The sequence below is a fragment of the Coenobita brevimanus genome, chromosome 26 (genome assembly GCF_032717465.1).
Source record: "Coenobita brevimanus isolate Jiangsu-jjx chromosome 26, ASM3271746v2, whole genome shotgun sequence".
Taxonomy (NCBI): Eukaryota; Metazoa; Arthropoda; class Malacostraca; order Decapoda; family Coenobitidae; genus Coenobita; species Coenobita brevimanus.
Window position 1 is genome coordinate 23,483,832 of NC_136979.1, and position 5,312 is coordinate 23,489,143.

The 5,312-nt window shown below is 41.0% G+C and overlaps 1 pseudogene; it reads right to left on the bottom strand.

The window, feature by feature from the left end:
* Positions 1-4,927: 4,927 nt before the first annotated feature.
* LOC145394259 (5S ribosomal RNA) lies at positions 4,928-5,047 on the bottom strand (annotated as a pseudogene).
* Positions 5,048-5,312: the final 265 nt, after the last annotated feature.

Below are 5,312 nucleotides of genomic sequence, written 5' to 3' on the forward strand. Positions count from 1 at the left end.
GTTATTATGCCTCTTTGCAACAACAATGTCTTTTTTGTTTTAATATCTCTATCGCCAGGGTATGTATGGCCAGCATCATGTGGGAGAGACACTATTCTATTTGTTGAGTTTCTTTTCTTTTCTTCTTCTTCCAAACACTTCTCAAGCAGGTATCAGAGCTTCATTTCTTCACTATCTCACTTCAAACTTTGTACTCTGGACTTCTTCCTTGGTCAAATAAAAAAGTAAAATCAGTATACCTCTCTCTCTCTCTCTCTCTCTCTCTCTCTCTCTCTCTCTCTCTCTCTCTCTCTCTCTCTCGGCCTTTTAAAGGGTTTTATAGGGTCATTAGTCTAACAATAAATAATGTGTTAAAGAGTAACATAAAACTGTAGATTTTACCTGTTTTTAAGGAAGTCTTTTGAATGTTTATTTTTAACATTTCTTTGTTTAAAAGATTATTTTGCATCTCGATGGGAATATTAGCAGTCTTTGATTTAATCAGCTTTTGGGAGACTACTTGTAGTGAAGGGATTAGAGGTAGTTTTGTTCCTTACCGTCAGGCAGTCTTAATAATTTTAGAGAAGACCCTTATAATGAAGATGTTTGGGTCAATCTGATGGAACTGTATTTCGCCAGACCACTTAATCAGCTTTGGGTAGACCTTTAATGGTGAAGGGTTACCAGCAGTCTGATGTTATTCTTTTTACCACCAGACGATTTTATTCAGCTCGTGGGAAACCATTGTAGTGAACAGGTTAGAAATGTTTCGTTAATTCACTCAGCACGATCTCACCGTGCCCGTTTATTTCTTTACCGCCACAAGATTTGACGCAGGGTTGGGGAGACTTGTAGGTGCGAATAAGACGAAACATTTTTCAATAACTCTGTCATTACGATTACATGTTTTCATTTCGTTTTTTTCTCTGTCAGATGATTATTTCCCCAGCTTAAGGAGAATCTTACGGAGGGGAGGGACAAGTAACAGTTGAAGTTTTCTTTCAGCACGATAACGTTAATTTTGCCTATCTGCAGGTGATTTTATGCAGCTTTAGTAAAAATCCCATAGTGAAGGCTTCAGAAGCAATGGCCATTACCCTTTCAGGACGAGAACGTCTTCATTTTATTTTTCCAAGCGCCAGAAGATTTTTGCTCCAACTGGGAAAGACCGGCGTGGCAAGGGTTACAGAGCTTCCATCCGTTGGTCCAGTACGATGGCATCTCGTTCATCTCGTTCTTTCTTCCAGTTCTTTCTGTGATTGCATTTCGCCACGGAAGGGTCTTTTACACTGGGGAGGCAAGGCAATTCGCTTAGACATGTTTTTTTTTTCTTTCTTTTTTTTTTCTTTTTTCCATTGTGAAGCGACCAAAAAAATTTCGCTTTGTAGAGATCTGTTGTAATGAAGGGACAAGAACTTTCGATTTGGAGAGACCTTTTATAGTGAAGAGGCTGGAAATTTTGCATGTGGGAGATATTCTGTAGGGAATAGGAATAGAAATGTCTCTTTGGGGGATTGTTTTATAGTTAAGGGGCAAGAAACAGTCGCCACAAACCCCACGTAGGTAGACAGTGCACCGTGCATATTATTTTCCTTCTGCCAGACAAATTTATTCAGTTCAGTAGAGATTTTTTCGAACTGGAAGGGTTAAGTTTAGCCTGTACTTACCCCTTCATTAGGACGATACTCCAGCAGACTGAATATAATCGTCTGGTGGTGGGGGGAATATACTACAACATGACTTTATCGTATAAAAGAGGTTTACTCCCACGGATGACGATTAGTTTTGTTCTTGTTACTATCAGAAGATTTTATTTAGTGTAGGGATGACCTCTTGAAATCAGGAGATTGAAATTATGCCTTCTAGCCCGGTACTCTCTCTCTCTCTCTCTCTCTCTCTCTCTCTCTCTCTCTCTCTCTCTCTCTATATATATATATATATATATATATATATATATATATATATATATATATATATATATGTGTGTGTGTGTGTGTGTGTGTGTGTGTGTGTGTTATTATTATTATGTTTATTATTATTGTTATTTTTATTATTTTTATTATTATTATTATTATTATTATTTTATTATTAATTTTTATTATCTTACTTTATTTACTCATTTTTTTTTTTTTTTACCTTGTGCACGTCCTCACGCGCTGTAAGGCGATAAGTAGCTTGTGGTTTGATAGGTCGCTTCAACCCTTGCATTACGACTTCTCCCTTATCCCCCTCATTACGATCTCTTGTTGGCCAGCTCCATGCTGCTTTTGTTAATCGCGTGTTCTTTCTTGAATTCTTGTTTAATTGTGGCAGGCACTTCTACCCTTCAGAATTAACCGATTCCGACCAAACTTGGACACAATGACCAGCCTGTGACCCGGTTGTGTTCGCAGGGTTTTGGTCTATTGGCATCGACTCTTTGCCTAGCCAAGGCTGAAAACCCACATTTTTTTTTTTTTCTTTCGAAATTTTCACATTTTGAGTTGTAGAAGCATTACTAGTGGGCGTAGAAAGGTCTGACATCTTTAGGCGTAATCTTGAGGTCACTCCCTATCGGAAGTGTGCCATCCATTTTTCCCTTCTCTTCTCTAGTTTCGGAGTGGCAACCCTGCGAAGATTGGCCTCAGCATCCCTAGCAACCAGTACCGGTTTTCAAAAATGTCCCTCTAGTTCGCCAGCGGCGTGATGGAATTGAATGAATGTTTCCATGCTTATAGACATTAGCTAGTACTACAACTTTCTAATGTACACCTGTTTGCTACATTGGCCAGGTCAAGGGTAAAAGATCATCAAATGCAAAACGGTGAAATTAGCTAAAATCACGACTATGATTGCGCGAAATGCTAAGGCCCCGAAGATTAATAAGCTAGGGCCGTGATTCATGGGTGGAATGTTGCACTGGAGTACTTCCATACAAAAATTATATTTAGTGTCGAAACTCACTTCCAGTCGCTGGCAGCGCGACCTAGAAGTTGTACCTCTGGTGGGCCATTCCTGGAATTTCAAGTTCCCTAGCTCCACCGTGGGAGGATGGAATCGAATGAAAGTTTGCATGCCTATAGGCGTTAATGAGTACTAGAAGTGTGTTTCGTGCATGCATGACGTATGTCTGCCAGGTCAGGGGTCAACGGTCATCAAGTGCAGAAAATATGAAAAGCGCTATAATTACGACCTTGCCCGTGCGAAATGCTAAGGCTCCAATGATTATTAAGCCAGGACCATGATTCTTGAGTGGATTGTTGCACCAGAGTACCTCCATATAAAAATGACTTTTAGTGTCGAAACTCACGTCCGGTCTCGCCAACACAACTTGGTCCGCCTAGTGCTGGCCATTGGTGGCTGTTGGCTTGTTCTCTATATGAGTTTTGCTATAATTAGTTCGTTTTCATCAGAGGGAACTGGACCACTCCCATAACTTCTTTACTGCATTTATGTTGCATCAGTTTTCAGTGAGCCGTAGTTACGAGGCTGGAATGAGTGTTCACAGTTACTAGTCAAATCAGTCCTCCATTTTGACTACATCAGACCATCAACTGAACAGGAAGGAATTATGAGTCTTTGTCATGGTAAAGTAAATTCGCTATAGACAACTTTGTTTTTGCCTGGAAGGACCTTGCTTGACGAGGCTAAGGGTAACCTTTCTTAAAACCAAAAACCCAAGACAAAAAAATGTATGAAGGTGGCAAAAATAAAATAGAAATTCGCCATTGTACGGCAAAGGATAAGTTGACTAAAACAACATGATGGTGGCAAGAACAAGAAAGATCAATGTTCTGAGGAGTTTAATGAAAGCTGTTTCTGTTGGATATTGTTTCTGGCTCGGATCAAGGGCGTCTTGCATAAACTGAATGAAATCGTTTGAGATAACACTAAAAAAGGGTGGCGACATAATGAGGGGCTGAAGCACAAGTATTAAATTCCTCGTCGTGACAGCTTCTCAACATCTACACATTCACTACTCCAAACCCAGCTACTGCCACTGCTACTTTATTCTCCCCCGTAGATTGTCCCCAGTCTTTGACGTTTTAACTGATTTCCACATTTCCCACTTAGGCTGTTTTTCTCAAGATACACGTATTTTCATGTCGTTTTTCCTTAGCTTGTGCTAGTGACCTGATTTCTTTTTTTCCCCCAATCTCAACTATTGTGGCCATTTTTTCTCTGAACCTCGACTGTTGTCACCACTTCCTCTCAACCTTGACTTTTGCCACCACTCCTTCCCTCAGCCTTAACGATTGTCACCGCTTCTTCCCCCAACCTCTACGGTTGTCACCACTCCTTCCCCTAGCCTCTCCTAATGTCACAGCTTCCTTCCTTAACCACTACAAGTGTCACCATTCCTTCCCTCAACATCTACAATTGTCACCACTTCTTCCCCTAACCTCAGCTGTTGTCATCACATATTCTCCGTACCTTTTTTTTTTTTTTGTCCCGGGCTTCAAAATACCACAGACTTTTATTGTCACCGCTTCCTTTCCCAAGCTTTGCCATTTTCCTAATCCCCAAGTTTTCCCAGTCTTTACTGCTGTCACCACATCTTACCTCAGCCACTTGTGTTTTCCTAAGCTCCACAGTTGCCTCTGATTCACTTGTTTTTGAGACTTTGAGTTATTCCTCGGCGTTTACCGTTTTACATTAGCTTCACAATTTCATCAGTGTGTTTTTCTTCTAAACATCTACAGGTTCCTCATTCATAACCATTTTTTCTAATTTCTTCCATTTCCCAGCCTGTTCAATTATTTCAAAGCTTTACAATTTCCTCAACGCAAGTATTGTCACCGCATCTTACCCTTTATCTCAGTTCGACAGTTTCCCCAGGTTCAACTTTTCATTCATTCATTCATTGCCAGACGCCATGTATCCCAAACGGGGTGGCCAACGGCTTAGAGTTAATTGTTTTACAGGGAGGGGCACTAATCCTCCACCAACCCCACTTGACACGTAGGGATGCCAACACCATCTGGTGTTCCCAGGCGGTCACCCATCCAAGTACTAACCAGACCCAACGTTGCTTAACTTCGCTGATCGGACGGGAAGCGGTGTACTCAACGTGATCTCTAGAATTGTTCCCTACCGTATTAGTACTCCAAAGCTGTCCAGTTTACCCAGTCTTCTCTATTCCCTCAACTTCTTTCCCAAAGCTCTTCAAGTTTTCCTAAACTCAACATTTTTTTCTAGATCACTGTTTTTTTACAGTTCCAAACTTATTCCTTTTTTCCCCTTCATCTTCCCAGTTCTCCAGCCTCCACTAGTTTCTCTAAGCTCTACAATTCTCCCGGCCCACTTTTCTCCCCAAGCCCCACAATTTCCCGCGTCCCACTATTTCGGGCAGC